The following is a 17,869-nucleotide window of genomic DNA, read 5'->3' as shown; positions in this document are numbered from 1 at the left end:
ATAACCCAATGTTTCCTACAAAGGCACCAAAAGGTAAAGTTCAATCTTACCCTCCATCATAGAAGTCTAGTGAGTTGAGATCCATTGGTGTATGTCAAGAAGCATCAACTAAAAATGACAAAACCCCAAAATTAAACATTTTCTCATAAAGGTTGAGATATTGTCAACCACTTCCTAGCACAAAACAACCAAAAGAGTAATAGAGAAACAAGTGACATATTTTTATGTAGTATCCAAATTTTCAAAAGAGATAAATCCTAGAGGGGTTAAGTAGAATACTGGTGAAGGAGGTAGTTGAAGGAGAGTGCACAACCGAATTATGAGAAAACCCAACATCCCCAAGAACCATAGACATAGACACAACAATATGGAAAGCACCATTAAGAAACACTGGTTACGTTAAAGAAACAAGAGAAAGTATGCCAACCAAGCCCACACCAGGATTAGTAATAGGGAGATCTATAGCTAGATTTCACATAGAGGAGCCAAGTGGGAAATTGACATTCAAAACAAGGGGAGGTACGAAGGAGTGAGAAAAAATAATGAGAATTTTATATTTATTATTACTATTTAGATGTGGCAGAGTATATGTGGAATTCATGTACCAAGAAGGAATGCTAGTGCTAATGTAATGTTGATGAATGATTTTCCAAGTTTAAATACATTAGAGAGCTATGATAATCCATAAGATACAAATAAAAATGCCCTACTCATAGATGGATATTATGTAGAAGTTGATGATTTAACCTCACAAGCCAAGAATCATTTACACACACAAACTTAAAACATAGAGAACTCAAGCAATAATAATTTTCTCAACACAAACTAAGAATTCTTTGTTGATTGCACAAAAGAATATTTTACAAGTGAACATGAATGAATCCTTATTAAATGATGAATGAAACCCTATATACAAACCCTAGAGCTAGATTAAATTAGCTAGTTCCAAGCACCACAATCATAATGAATAATTCAACTTAAGATATTATTAGCCTAATTAAACAAAAAGAAAAAGCACCTAAGTTTACTGTAAGTGAATAAAGTAATTAGAGGAGCTAATTAATTAATAATAAAAAAGTATCCTAATTAATTAACCATTCCCCCTTAAAATTAACTTAGGGATATGCTAAAGAGATTACGATGAATGTAAAATGCAAGCATGAATAGATTTTGGCAACAAAGGATTGATGAGGTACCCATGTACAAAGTAATGCAAATCTCTTGCAAACAAAGAAAAGAAGAAAAAAGTTGTGGAAAAAACCTCCTCTCCAAAAGAGATAAAAGGAAATGAAAAATGAGTACATGTGACTATGCATGAAGGACTCTAAATTCCCCCCCAAGCACTAAATAAATCACATAAGTACAATAAATATATTCACATAGAAGAGAAAGTAAGAGAAAATGTATCCTCCCACAAGAGAGAAGCTCCAATGCTAAAGATGAAGGCTTGAGGATAAATACTGATGAGGATCAAAGAGAAACAAACCATTTTCATCCCCTTGGGAAAACAAAAAATCAAATGGCCAAGGCAGAAACAACTCCATGAAAGAATATAGAAGGAATATAGACTAATGATGTGTGCCATGGAAGACTACTCAACCATCCACATGTTTAAATCATGATACGCCAAATCAACTAAAGCAAGATCAAGCAAGAATGAACATACCTGATGAACAACATATGAAGACACTGATGAAAGGGGATGATAGTAATGCTCAAGATTCCATCAAAGAGGAATGAAATATCCTCAATCAAGTCCTTGATGTTTGGAGTGCGTGATGTATCAAATAACCCTGTAGTATCTAGCAAGTAGTCATTCGACACTACTGAAACTAGAAGGGAATGAGAAACCCGCTGAAATGAACTAATATTTGAAGAAGCATGAGGTGGATAGGAGGAAAAATAGAAGTATTAGGAATCATGATGGATGATTTAAATACACATAGGTTCAAGTGACCAAACCTCTCCTTCATATTTTTGATCCATTCTTGGTGCATGAGATTTAGGAAAGCTCAATGGAACTGTATGCTCGGTGGGGAAAAAATGAGAGAACTCATAGAATCAATATGCATGATAAACAATGCCATTTGTAATAATTTATCTAATATGCAAGCCTCTGAAAAGCACTAAATAAAGTGTGAAATATATTGTCTTACCTTGTGTGTGATGTATCAAATAACCCTACAATATCCAACAAGTAGTCATCCCACACTACTGAAACTAAAAGGGAACAAGACCTACTAAAATGAACTAATATTTGAAGAAGTGCGAGGTTGATAGGAGGCACAATAGAAGTCTCAGGAATAATGATGGATGATCTAAGTACACATAGGTTCAAGTGACTAAACCTCTCCTTCATATTTATGATCCACTCTTGGTGCATGAGATTTAGGAATGCTCAATGGAACTGCATGCTCGGTGAGGACAAAATGGGAGAACTCATAGAAATGAGTTGCATGATCAACAATGCCAATTTTAATAATATATATACTGTGTAGGTCTCAGATAATCACTAAATTGAGTGTGAAATCTATTGTCTTACCTTGCCCATTGTGAGTAGTCTAATACATGGAAAGGAGATTGGATGATAAATAAGGAAAACAAAGTACATAATTAAATATTCAATCATCATCCTAAATAGAATCCCTCCCATTAACACTCATGTAAGTGTGATTACCCATCAAGATGCATGATAAAGTGTAAGGATTGTTTGAAGAGAGCATATATATAGATGAAGTAGTATGATGAGAGACTCTTGAATGAAGAAGCCATCTATTATACTAATTTGTGAATGCAAAGATAGCATGACCCTTCAAATTGGCTTTACCACGTGCTATTGAGGATGGAGTAGAATATGTAGGTCATGAATTGTTAGAAGATGAAATAGATGAAGGTAGCTTAATATTATGCTACAAGAGAAGGTTTTAAATATTATCAATCTTCTTTGCATAACATCGATGGGGTAAGTGCATTAAGATGGTGAACAAAAAATTGGACACTAGCAAAAAATGCCTAAAACAGATGAAACGCGATGGTGTTTTTAATAATTTCAAAACCATGTACCTGTAAAGGCTTGAAAAATCCAAGCCAAAACATGTATAGTTTCTTTAAATTAAAAATGTGTATGGGTTATTTAAAATATAAACATGATCGTGTTTAAAAAAAAAATGCAATCATGTTTTTAAAAATAAAAACGCGATTATGTTATGTTTAGCAAGAAAAACATGATTGCATTATGCTTACATTAAGTTAGATAAGGAACATGGACTTAGATAGAAATTCCTTTAGTATTCCCTTAGTTTTTTCACTAGGATATATACAAAAAATATAACATTTAAATATAAGTTACTTTAAGTTATATTTTATGTATATATTATCAGGATGTTTGAGAGTGGTTTTAGATCTATAGGAGTCATAATACAAATTTTAGATTTTAGGAGATCTTATAATTTTTTAGACAGTCAAATTTTAGTAGTCAGGGAGGTTATATTAACATTCTCTTTCTATCTCTATATCTCATGGCTTTTGTCTCCCCTAAGCTATACGCCTATCTATTTCCTATCTCTCTCCTCCTCCTCCCTCCCTACCTCTCTCTATCTCACTCTCTCCTCTCTCCCCAAGCTCTAGATCTTATAATTTTTCAGGCAATCAATTTTTAGTAATGACTAATCTCCTATTCTCTCTCTCTCTCTCTCTCTCTCTCTCTCTCTCTCTCTCTCTCTCTCTCTCTCTCTCTCTCTCTCTCTCTCTCCTTCCCTTTCCATTTTTATTTATCTCACACTCTTTTATTTCCCCTCTCCTTTTCTCTACCTACCTCTCTTTTCATCCCTCTCTACTCTTAACTCCCATAACTCTCTACCTCCTTCCATTTATACTATTATTTATCTCATCTATCCCTACCTTTCCATCCCTTTATCTACCTCCCTCCCTCCTTCTCTTTTCATACTCTCTCTCTCTAACTACTTGTCTCTATATGCCCTCCCTCTCTATGAATGGGAGAGGGGTTGAGATAGAGAAAGAGAGAGGGAGAGGGAGATAGAGAGGGGTTTAGAGAGAGAGGTTGAGAAAGGGAGAGGTTGAGGAATGAAGGTTGAGAGAGAGAGAGAGAGCTCATGAGAGAATAATAGAGAGGGGGAGAGAGAGAGGGGGGGTTGAGAAGAGAAAGAGGGAGAGAGGGAGGGAAAGAGGGAGAGAGAGGGGTTGAGGGAGAGAAAGAGATATCAAGATAGAGAGAATGAGGTTGAGAGAGAGAGCATGGAGATGGAATAAGTGAGGAAGGGAGAGAAAGGGGGAGAGAGAGAGAGGTGAGATACATAGTAGTATGGAGGGAAGGAGTTAGAGATTTAGGGGAGATAAAAGTACATAGGGATAGAAAGAGAGGTAGGTAGAGAGAGGGAGAGGGGAGATAAAGAGAGTAGGATGGAAGATAGATGGATAGAGAGAAAGGAGATAAATACATAAATAGAGAGGGGAGATAGAAAGTATGGACAAATGGGTAAGTAGAGAGGTGGAGGGAAGGAGGGAGGGATGTATGAATTGTTCGAATCAAGGAAAAGGGGGATGAATCGGTGTTCTGTAAGAAATCAAATTCACGAACTTATTCTTTATACACCGGTTAGCAATGTATAATAGTAAAGAACATAAGCAAGCAATAAATAAACCACAGATCCACAACACCAGAATTTTTACATGGAAACCCGGAAAGGGAAAAACCATGGTGGGGCTGAAACCCACAATATTCATATACTATGGCCAGGAGTACATAAATATTATATAGTATTGGAATGCACTTGCATTCAGGGTCACTTCTTAGAGCTCACTGCTCAATTACGATGACTCAGAAGGCTACACCCTTTAGGTAAGTCTCATTGACATACAATTTTATTACAATTAGGAAATATAATTAAAGAACTTATAAATAGCATCTAACAATGCACGAATGAGTTTTGGTTAAGCACAAGATCTCTGACTGTACTCGCTCTGCAATATGCTTTGTTTATGTCTCACTCAACTACCTGATCACTTGAGAATCAAATGTGCATGTGAAACTATGCTCAATCACACAAAAAAGGATCACAACAATAATAATACCCCCAAAACAAATCACCAATTCAATCTTATATATCTGGTCATATTAAAAATAATCTCCTCCAAGTCGTCTATCAAAAATGTAACATGTAGCTTCAAGTCGACTTCAATCTCTAACAAAACATATCACCAGACCAAAAGAAAATTCCAAAATACTTCACCAATGTCGGCCTCATCATTTTTACCTCGAACTTAGTCACCAAAATCATCAAAATCACCAAAAATCTTTTTGGACCAAAACTGCATTGGAATAATCTTGATTTATTAGTTAACTTGCTACTGGTTAACACTTGCTTCTGAATAAGAAGAATTATGACCACCAGATCAAATATCCAAGAAGAGTTTCCATCAATGACAACCCTAAACCCTAAATCAAGCATTGGAAATCACCAGATAAGTGTCAATTGCCAACAATTTCCCCCTTTGTTATTGATGGCAACACCTGTGAAAAATGGCTAAGTGTTGAAACTTGTGAACCTTGTACATTGGATCAAGAATGAAAGGATTCTAAGGCTCCCCCTTAGATCAAAAACCCAAAAACCTATAGAAATCTGTACACTCCATTCACACTGTACATTTTTCACCTTATCTCTGATGAACTTGAAAAGCACTGAGAGGGGAGGGGGGGGTAAATCAGTGAATCCAAAACACACACTACTTTGAATACTAATCTATAGATGTTCTTAACCAATTGGTTAAAAAAAATAGATGCTATCCAAAATGAAATAAAAACATCCCCAAAAAGTAGAACATCCACCATAACACAAATGTTTATACGTGGAAAACCCAAATAGGTAAAAACCATGGTGAGATGGATCTCACAAGTTAACTATCTGTAGCAATAGAAAACTGATCGGTTAAGGCCTTACAAAGAGCTTTGCTAGGAGCGAATCTTGTTAGAGATTCCAAGTTTGATTAGAAGCTTATACCTTGTTAAGAGTACTACCCTGTTAGGAGTAACCTCGCTGGAGGATTTGAGAACCCAAACTAATGCATCACCTTGTTAGAGGATTTATACAATGAAGCTTGTTAGAGCTTACTCAATTAAGGGATTTGCACCCATTGTAATGATTAGAAATCAAAAAGAGTAGCTTGATCTGTTCTGAGTAGCACAAGACTTGCTTGATCAGATCCTTCTAAGTTAATTCAACTCTGGTCTGCATTTATCACTTCTTAACAAAAAGCTTTTTCACTCTTTTTACATAACAACTCTCTCTTTTTTTCTCTCTTTAAAGTTTCTATTTGATGTCTTTAAATAGACATACAATCCTTATGTCGACCATAGGAACATAATTTCCTAGGTGCAGTGAATCTAGACATATAATCATAACTCATCACAAAAATGACCGCCAAACAAATGGTGTTGGTAACTCATCACAAAAATAGATACCGGTTAGAACAGTTTTAATAGTGGTTGAAAATTAACCATTGTTATGGAATCTTCACTAGGTCTTCTTCTACTTCCTCATTCTGATTATAATGCCTATCTGGTGGTATTTTAGGTTATCTCATAGGTACATACCGGTTGACACAAAGTACCAGTTTAGAGATAAACCTTAAACATGCCAATTAGCAGTGTAAACCAATTGAAGTTACACCAGTAGTCAATGTAATCATATATGTGTGTGAGAGTGTTTCATCAATGACAATAAGTGAGGAATACATTACAATCATCATCAAGCCAACAATCTCCCCCTCTGGCATTGGTGGCAACACTTAGAAATTTTTGAGTAATTTACAATACTGCTAAGTGTGCATACACATCATATCTACATATATATGCTCAATCTCCCTTTTGAATGTAACATTAAAGTACTCCCCGTGAATGTATGTAAAAATACAAAATTTTCAAAGAAAACAAACACACATACATACATATTATTACTCCCCCTTTGATAGCAATGCCAAAATGATAAAGAAAAAAATATATATATAAAAAGTTTGTAAAAAGTTCAGTATATGTAACTTTTGAAAACAAAGTCAAGCATTAGGAATTCTCATGAAAGTATGGTTGAAATTTTGTTTCATCTAAGATAGAGAATTCTTCCATGATTCCAGTATGTGATTCGTATACTCTGTTGTAGACAACAGCTGAGAATAGAATTCCTCCATTAAATCAAGTGAGCACGTTTCCAGAGTAGCAAGAATATCTTCAGCATGAGAGTACTCTCTCTGAAGAATGTCAATTTGTGAGGTGAGCTGATTCTTGAGCTCTCTTAGAGATTGGAATCTCTTAGCTCTCTCATTATCATTTCGGATTAGTCTGTCATGCAGTTCATCTATAGACCAGTTAAAGACATGAATAGAGTCCTAGAGTGGGACATATGCCTTACATAACCTTTCTATTTCCTACTCAGTTTTAGCTTGATTTTTAGAAATATCAAAATAAAAGAAAGTAACATTGGAGGTAGAGGCAAGATACTTTCCTCCAGATTCAATAGCTTTCTTCAAAAGACTGCCATTATGAGATAAGGCCATTTTTCTATTCTCAATGTGCTTTGCTAGCTTATCTCCATATGCTTTCTTATGGCTCTTTTCAACAGACATTTGAGAAGAATCTTCAAGTGTTTTGATTTGATCAGATGCCTCTACAACTAACTATCTGAGTTTGCTGATAGGAGTGGGAAGATGTGCGACATAGGTTTCCGGTAGTAACCCAGACAAGATATCTACAACATTCTAAATTGTCTCTGCCTCAATTCTTTCTTCTTTCATCCTTTTCTTATGTGCATGATCTTCCATCATTTCATAAGAACTCAGGGTATTCATATTAATAGGTCCTAAAATACTTAAAGAGTCTTCATCATCATCATCATCATCATCAATCAGTGTTTTCTTTCCCTTTTCAGAGGATATACACTTAATGATGGCTCTTTCTATGTTAGCTTCTGTCGTATCTTCTGCCTTTTGTGTAACAGCTTCCTTAGTGGTCTCCTTCTAAGTGATTTGAATGACTAGTGGAGATTGGGGTTTCTCCAGTTGTTCATTTCCTGGTTGAGGTTTGTCTTGTTGTTCAGTTGCCGATTGAGGTTTCTCTTGTTGTTCAGTTTCCAGTATACTGACTTCCTCTATTTGAGTAGCCGATTGATCACTTGTTGTATTATGTACTTTGATGATTGAATGAAGATCCATATCAGGTGCAGTAATTTCTTCAAATAGATCTACCGAGTCCTCAATGTCCTCATCAATATAAATAACTGAGTCATTCTTCTTCTCAGTTGATAAGCCTATATAAGCTAGGACAATTTTCTCTATGTCCATTTCTGGTAGAGAAACATCATCTGAGGTCTCATCCTTATTGATAGATTGGATGTTATCTATCCTTTGTTTGATTAGATAGGCTAGTTGATGAGTTTTTGTCTCAATAACTGCTCTCTTTCTATTAAGAAGCTTCAATCTTCTTATTTTAAAATCAAAATATACTTTGTATTCCTTACTCAAAGCACTAATTCCATCTAATGATAATGTGGGAAAATACTGGACAAATATTTCATCTATAATTTCCTTTTCTAACTGAGTAGCTTCTTCCCATTTTTCTAACAAGGTATTTTACAAGGATACTGAAATTTCTTTTTCTAATTCATACGGATATCTACAGTAATGACTCAACAAGTTTATTACCTGTTGGTGTATTTGCTTCTACTCATCTATAGTAAAAGAATCATAATATTCTTCAACATTTTAAAATCTGTTTCTTTACAATGACTTCATTGTTCTTTTAAATGTTGTTGCAGGCTTGTAGGAGGCAATAATCTAGTGGTGTAGTTGCCTTCGACACTACATTTGCCTTTTTAGATGTTCTTCCAGTTGCCTTCTCCTTCTTGGGTTCTTCATCAGACTCTGTTCCCTCAAACTCTAGTTGCAAAATTAATTTCCCGTTCCTTCTCTTCTTTGGTACACTCCCCTTTTTCTCAATTATTTTGGGTGCTTGTTCCTTCTTTCTTAGGACACTTTGAGTCACCCTTGTAGCACTAATACATTTGGACTAGATTTTTGACTGAGGTTTCCGACGGAGAAGGTATATTGTGGCCAAATTTGATTTTTTTTTGAAAAAATGCCCGCATTCGTCGTAATTCCGATGGAAATTACCCATTTGGTTTCGACGAAGAAGGCATTAGCAATGAGAATTTTCATTTTTTCAAAAAAGTGCTCGAGTTCATCGTAATTTTGATGACAGCAGCCATTACAAAATAAAAAAAGAGGTGGGGAATTCATTTGTGAATTGCAATCCCACGTAGGCATTTGTGGTGACTTCAACCCCCAAGAACATCAAACCCACGTTGAAGGAAATCCCACGCAGGACGTAGATTCAAATTGCCCTAGTTTTTAATTTCATATTGCAAAAAATATACATGTGGTGGTTAATTGTCCTAGTTTAATCTCGTAAAACCATAGAACTGTGATTGAGGAGTGAGTGTTCAATTTTGTATCAGCAATCCCTTCCTCCCATATACGTGCATGTTGTTTGTTCACATGAGATCACATCTCTTTGCAGAATCGTATCAAACAATTCACGAGCCTTGTCCATGTTTCCACATTTTGCTTTCATGTCAAGCAGGGCATTTGCAAGTACAACACCTAACAAAATTCCTCTATCCGTTATGCTTTGATGGATGTCCATACCCTGTTCCAAAGCTCCCATTTTTGTACAAGTAGGGAGGATGCTAGCAAAGGTTGTGGAATTTGGCTTTATGCCTTCAAATTTCATTTTCTTGAAAGTGTCCAAAGCCTTTTCAAAAAATCCATTTTGTGCATATCCAACAATCGTTGCAGTCCATGAGACAACATTTCTTTCATGCATTCTATCAAATAGTTCACGTACCTTGTCTATGCTTCCACATTTTGCATACATGTCTACCAAGGCAGTTACAACTACAACATCTGACAAAATCTCTCTATCCTTTATGCTTCAATGAATGTCCATACCCTATTCCAAATCTCCCATTTTGGCACAAGCTGGGAGGATAGTAGCAATGGTCATGGAATTTGGCTTTACACATGCCGATTGTATTTGCTTGAAAGTTTCTAAAGCCTTCTCAACAAATCCATTTTGTGCAGTTGCAACTACATTTGACAAAATTCCTCTATCTTTTATGCTTTGATGGATGTCCATACCCTGTTCCAAAGCTCCCATTTTGGCACAAGCTAGGAGTAGGCTGGCAAATGTAACTATAGAAATGCAATGATCAGCTCCAAAGACATCAAACCACTACTAAGAAAACTGAGAGTCTAAAATATGATAGGGAATAGTGTGAGCTGTCTTAAAATAAAATATTTTATTTTCAATTTCAACTAAAACATAATTACTCAGCCATTTAATGTTATTAGTAAGTGTTTAATTTATGAAAGAGATAAATGGTTGGCCACAAGTACATGAGTTACTAAATGCACACAAATAAGTGAATTTGATATTCAAAACTCTCTACAATGAATTCAATTCTTGTCCATTAGTCATTTATGTTTGCAATAAGCATCTTTCTTTGTTTTTCTTAATCTTTATTCATAGTTGTGTGCATATTTCACATTCTATAATTAGGATATCAATTGCTATGGTTGAACACTAGCATGATGTTTGTGTTGTGGTATAGATGCGTGGAAACATAATTATTGGATTGTTATATTATAGAGATCATAAATCTAGATATCGCATATTAGTTATAGCTCTTCTTGGATTGAGTCTAAAGTTGACATACAGTCATAAAGCCATTATTAGCAGATCTATCCATTTCTAGTAAAGACAATTGAGAAAGTCATTTTGATATTGAGATTTTCTTATCTGTTTACCTATTGATCATTATTAAGCCATAATATTTAGGTCTATTTATCTCTCTTGCAAAACCTCTGTAAGTGTCCTAGATTGTCACTACTACTCACTCTTCAATTCATAAAAATGGAGTTCTAAAGATTTGTTGCACAAGAGGGTGTTGAATGTATCAACAAGGCTAGCATGGAAGGCATGTTCAAGCTTCCACTTGTACAACATAAAACAAATGATTTGTTGATAGAATAAATTCTTGAAATAGGGATACAATCAAAAGACAAGTAAGTACATACAAACCTCCTCAGTTGAAAGTATAATCTGTGTATAAAAAGAGTACATTGAATCCCAATCCATAAACACAATAGAGATACCGATGGAGACTTAATTGGATGTAGCATGTCACACCAAAGTTGTTAGAGTATGCTAAGCTAGTACATAATGTTTCATAAAGCCACATTAGTATTTTACCCAGATCATTATCTACCAAAACTAACTATAGTAATCCTTTTGAGGATTAATTTCATGGTGCTAGATCTTCATTTAGTTCCACTTCCTGTTGGAGATAAGAACACTTATTTCTTGAGGTAGATGAATATCCCATCAACAAAGGACAAGACCCTTTCTAGAATATAACAAATTCTACTCCAACAAAAGATCATGGGGGTTTCACTAGAGATATTGAATAAGAGATAGACTTCTACTGCTGCATTAAAAGCATTGGCATGTTCTTCATTTATTAATGTAAACTCTCTATGATGCCACCACAACCAACAAAGGTGTAAAAAGTTGTTTGCAATGCATGGATTTTTAGGATTTTCCTTTGAGAAAATAGAATTAAAGTATGGAAGCAGGATCTGCCAGCTCCTGAGGGAAAGACCATGTCAGACAATAATTTCTATTTTCTTGCCTGTGAAGAAAGACCATGTCAGACAATATCAACGAACAACAAAATAAGGAGACAATTGCTAGATTGTGGTCTAACTTGAAAAGAAAAAGGTGATGGAAAATGTTATTGTCCATGCAAAATTTGTAAGGGGTTAAAGACTAGAAGACTTCTAATCAAAACAATGAAGAAACATTGTAGGCTGCATGGTCACATTGAAGGTGGACATGATTATCATCCATTGGTAAGTTTTTCATTATATCATTTTGACAATTTATTTACATAATAAATCATGTGATGATGAGATCAAGATCATAGTTTATTTATGTATATCAATTTTATATAGGTTGAGCACCCTAGAGCACATGGTATGGATCAACACAACCTTGAGAATATGGTTTTCAAAGTGGACGAACATGGAGGTGTGAATATCGAAGCTAAAGATAATGATCCCATGAAAGATGATGATCATGAGCCAGAAAACACAATTGAAGATGATGGTATAAATACATTGATCCATGACTCATTTAGTACTTGCGTAGCTGATCATGATTATGAAGATGACCTTGATGTTGTTCATGATGTCCCTCTACTTGAGAAGGCATATGAGGCCCTTTATGAAGGCTCATAGGCAACCCTTCTCTCCGTTGTATTGTTGTTGGTGAACTTGAAGGTTATGAATGGTTTATCCAACATAACAATGTCACGTATGTTAAGGCATGTCATATATGTCATAATAAATTGTGAATCATGTTGTACCATTAATATTCTTTATTATAACAAATTATATTTTGTTGTTGTAGATTGATAGGTGAGTTTTTGTTACCACCATTAAATATTCTACCTCACTCATACCGAGAATTATTTGTCGTTATGAAAGATATTGGAATGGAGTATCAAGCAATAGATGCTTGTCCCAATGATCATATTATATATCACAAACAACATGAATTTCAAATTGAATGCCCTAAATGTCATATCAGTAGATATCAAACAGATCAAATAACAAAAAGGGTTCCTCGCAAGGTTCTTTGCTATATTCCCATTATTCCACGTATGCCATGATTATTCAAGTGCACTACCTTGGCACAATTTATGGATTACCATGCATGCAATAGAAGTCAAGATGACATTATTTGAATGCCTGTGGATGGTTAAGCATTTATGGACATAGAGGAAAAGTGGCCACACTTTAAAGAAGAACCTCATAATCTCAGGCTTTCATTGGCAGCAGATGGTGTCAATCCATTTGGAGAGATGAGATCTGTTTACTCAGTGTGGCCTATTTTTGTTATCAACAATAACATTCCTCCATGGATGTCAATAAAGAGGGAGCACATAAAGTTGGCAATGATTGTTCTAGGTAATTTATCATTTAAATATAGATGTCTAAATTTAATTATAAATATTGCAGTAAAATGGTCATAATAATTATGTAATGTTTTTGCTCATTCGATTAGGTAAGTACCAAGTTAAAGATATGAATGTATATATCGAGCCTCTTATCGATGAGTTGCTGGAGTTATGGAATGGTGTCACTATGTATGATGTCTCTAGACCAATAGGACAAAGACAATTTCAATTCCATGTGATGCTTCTATGGACAATACACGATGCCCTGGGGCTATCACATTTTTGTGGTATGTTATAGTGTTTAAGTTGTGCATGAACATTATAATTCAAAAAATTATCATATTTAATCCAATTATACATTATCTTGTAGGTCTTCAAACAAAGGGAAAATTTGCATGTCCTGTTTGTGGTCCAAAGATGAAATCTCGTCATTCAAAAAGTTTAGGAAAGCAGGTGTTTGATGAGTATAGGAACTTTCTCCACAAAAATCATAAGTATTGAAATACTGAAAAACATCTTTTCAATGGGAAATAAGAGAATACATCAAAGCCATGAAGAATGACACCTCATGTGGAAGTTGGAATATAATAGAATTAATCGTCAAGGTAATGCCATTCCATCTATTGGTTTGTCATAAAACATCTTTTCTATTTTGTTTTGTTTACTGATGATGTGATTGATCATCATGAAGGTTGTGAAGGCATAAATGACCACCTTCCTAAGGGAATAAAAAGTTATCCTTGACAATTTAGTAGGTTGCCCTACTATGAGCAGTTATAAATTGTTCATTTGTTTGATAGTATGCATATTGGAAAGAATATAATAGAGACATTATGGAAAATATTGGATGGAAGGTGTGACAAAGAAAAAATTGTCAAAATATGTAGTGACATTTCGGATTCCAATCATGCAATGATAAATGTCATTCAATCAAATATCCATATTACAAAAATCAGAGTATTCTCCATAAGACTAGAAAAAAGCTCAGATAAATTTCTGCAGTGTTTTCTTACAATTACTTGCGATCATTTTTTTAGGAGTCCTGGTATCCATTTATAATAGTATGGATGCATACAAGCTTTTGACCCTTCAAAAGAAAGTTTGTTACAAACAACCGGTCATTTTCAAGAAGCGGTTATAAGTCCTTTTCAACATCTGCGGCTTCCTCTGCTTGTTGTTCTATTGCAACCTCCAGTAACTGCTCCCAAGCATCTTCTTTCTATCCCATATACTTAGCTTTCCACTCCTGATACACATCATCACTAGGCCAAGTAAAACTAGCAATCTTTTGTTTCATATCTTCTAGCCGCTTCCAAGTGACTCGTACATGCCCAATCTCTATTTCTATGAAACCATAATGAGATTTCACTTTTTCTATTTCCTCAATTATTTGGACAAATAAGGATGTGTCATCAGTACTAATAATCTAATTGATCCTTAGGGACAAATTGTGGTCCACCTCTATCAACCAAGTCTTCTCTTCCTTTAGCTAGACAGGACCAATGAAACCTCCTGGAAACATTTCAAATTTATGATTTGAATATTCTTTCCTATAAAGTTGGGCTTTTCTTTTTATACCAACTCCTTCCACTAAAAGAATATTCATCTCTTTTATAAACTCACATGTGGACCTTAGATTGTCATTCTCTTCTGCATCTGCATGGGAAGAACACATGAGCTCTAACTCTTTACCTCTAGGCACCCACTTATTCAGGATTGGTTCCAAAGTGGCTTCTTCTTCTCTCATTTTGATCAAAATCTCAAGAATCCTCTTCATATTTATGTATACATTGGAGGTTTTGACTGAGTCAACAAACTTCAAGATGGTGGCTTTCACCTTCTCCTCATATTTGTTTGCATACAATGTTTGAGCTTGTTTCAATTTTTCCAACTCATGTTGGACATTTTTAGGTAATTGGGAACTAGAAGGAATAGGAGAAGGGGGATATTCAATGATGGGACTAGTAGGAGGGGGTCTTGCTGGAGAGGAGGCTATCACGAGTGTAGAAGATTCACCGGGATGATATTGACCTGCTAGTTGACTTTGGAGTCTAGAAATTATGATGTCTCTATTGGCTATTCCTTCTTTAGCATCATTGTAAGCTTTTAAAATAGTCTCCAACTTCAATTGGAGATTATCCTTTTCTTGTGTCTCTTTCTCTTGCACTGCAACACTGAATTTTGAAGTCTCTAGGACTGTGCTTGCAGCTTCCACTACCCCTGTGTCTTGGACTCTTTTAACTATCATGCCTCCTAAGAGGCTAGAATTTGATGCATCCTTCCTTCTTTTATTTTCATCCTTCTTTAAAGACCACATGACAAGAGCAACATTATATTTGTTGAATGTCACTCCTTCCATAGGATTTGTTTCTTTCCTCACTGCATCAAGCACTAAGACATTAGCTATATCCCATTCAGGGAGAATCAACACACCAGCCTTTGATACCATTTCTCTTCCTTTCTTAGGGGTGATTGCTTTAAAATCCTCCATCATTTCTTTCTTAACCTCTTCTTCTACCTTATTTGTAATTTTAAGAGGTTGTTCATTTTTCCTCTGTTCACATCTATTCTTGAATTGATCAATATTTTGCTTCCATAGAAACTGTATAAAAGCTCCTGATGTGACAAAATTACTGTCAGCTAGGAATTATTGACTAACTTGCTTAACAGTAAGGTCCATTTCTTGGCCCTTTAACTCACCATTAGTCAAATCCATTTCAGGATTAGGTGGCTCTTTGGGAATCCCCTCTTGGGTCTCCTCATAGGTATAGGCAATCTCACCAAGACTCCCTAACTGCAATAATTGTTCAACCACAACTTGTTCATCTCCAATGTGGATAGGAGATTGAGATGGAGAATATTGAGGCTCATCAGTTTCAATTTCCTTTCCCACTCTCTGCTTCTTAGGGGAATCCTAGATGTCAATGACATCTTCAATTTTCCTCTTCCCTTTTGAAGTGGAAGGCTCACCTGTCACTGACATTATCACAGTGTACTTTGACCTTTTGTGCATTACATAGTCACCACATGGGATATCTCTAGCAAATATAGGCTTAGCCAATACCATCTTATCCTTATCAAGCTCATTTTGCATTATGTCCCCCCTCTTTTCTTGTAAGGTCTGCATGAGATCTTCAAAATAAAGAATCAGGAATTTTATTTTCTCCTCAAATGGATTGAAGCTAGAAAGGGGGTTATAGCCAGTGTCAAATTGATGGATAAAATCAAGGGCTTTCTTATATACCACCCACTTCTCCTTCCTTAGTTCTTGCTCATCTAAGCTGAATTCATTTCTAATCAGATCTTTTGGGAACTGAAATTGATGTGGCCTACCTCTGCACACTGCTATTTTTCTGAACATGCCATTGAAAAAATCCTTGGGGTCTGCACATCTTGACACTGCAGTAGACAACCTATATGGCTTAAAGAATTCTTCAAAAAATCTCCATCCACCCTTAGTGATCACAAAATGGTGAGCCATGGTAATAGTTGGGAAAATAGTCCCTTTACCTCTATTGGTTAGCTTTGCTTCTTGTACTCCCCCAATTTGTCTCAGGACTTCTACAATCCCTATCTTCAATGGGACCTGATAGGGTAGTAAAAAGTGGTGCCTATAAATCCAAACACTCTAAAAATAGTAGACACAGGGTACAAATATATGTCTCCCCAATTGTGAACAATCTTGATATCCTCTGCAAACTCCTTTGGTCTGAGAAACTCCAAAAGAGCCTTAGGAATTATAGGGTTTTCTTTGAATAGAAGAATCCTAATTTTAGATGCAAAGCATCTATCAAACTTTAAATAACTTGCATCTTCTCTATCCCAAGATAGAACAGTACTCCACAATTGCACTGGCATCTCCTCTTTATCCTTGACCTTAATCAGGTCCATCTCCTTTCCAAAATAATCAGCCCCTTTGAACATAAACATATGCATTAACATGGAGTACCATCCAAATTACCTATTCACCTTACCATTTTTTATTCCTACTAGCCCTTTATGAATTGCATCAGCAAGGTATGAGGCATAATCAAATGTTATTGCTAGGGAGGGGTTTAGAATTTGTGCAATCATTAACATATAATGGGTTGGTATATTCTTTTCAGCATCCTCTCCAAAAATCTAGCATAATGCCCAATACATACCCTTAGCTCTTAGAGTGAATAAGTTGAGAGAGAATGGTTCCATTGTGATGGGGCCTACAACTATTAACCCCCCTATCTTTACAAAGAATTCTTTCAATGGGCCACTTCTAAGATGATCCCTTTGTGTGTTGTAAACCTGGGCTAACGACTCAAAGTCAATAGGTTCTAACAAATTGGAGGACTCACTGAGTTTAAACACTTTCCTAAATTCATCTTCATTTATCTCAATCAAGACTGATCACTTTATATTCCTGATGCATCTTGCCATAGAGTCATAATTCTGTGTAATCAGAGCTAACAGATCTACATCCATAAAAACACCTGGGACCACAAGCTTTCCTACATCCTGCTCCCATATGCCATTCAAAGGAGCTAGGGAATTCCTCTGCCCAAAACTAACTTTGAAGAGTCCTAAGCCTGACAATCCTATTTCAGGGCCCCTCAACCAATTACCCTTATCATAAAGGCCATCTCCAATTTTTAGATGAGGGTTCTTAGGTACTATCTCTTTGGCCTTAGCCCCAGCATTAGTGGATATGGTTAATTGCTCTAAAAAATCATCACAGATATTTCAGTCCTGGTAATTCACTTTCCCTATAAATTCTCTTCTGGGTGCCATTCTGGTCAAACAATTATACC

Source organism: Cryptomeria japonica, chromosome 2 (assembly GCF_030272615.1).
Source record: "Cryptomeria japonica chromosome 2, Sugi_1.0, whole genome shotgun sequence".
In the NCBI taxonomy this organism is placed as follows: domain Eukaryota; kingdom Viridiplantae; phylum Streptophyta; class Pinopsida; order Cupressales; family Cupressaceae; genus Cryptomeria; species Cryptomeria japonica.
Note: the sequence above shows the minus strand (reverse complement) of the source record.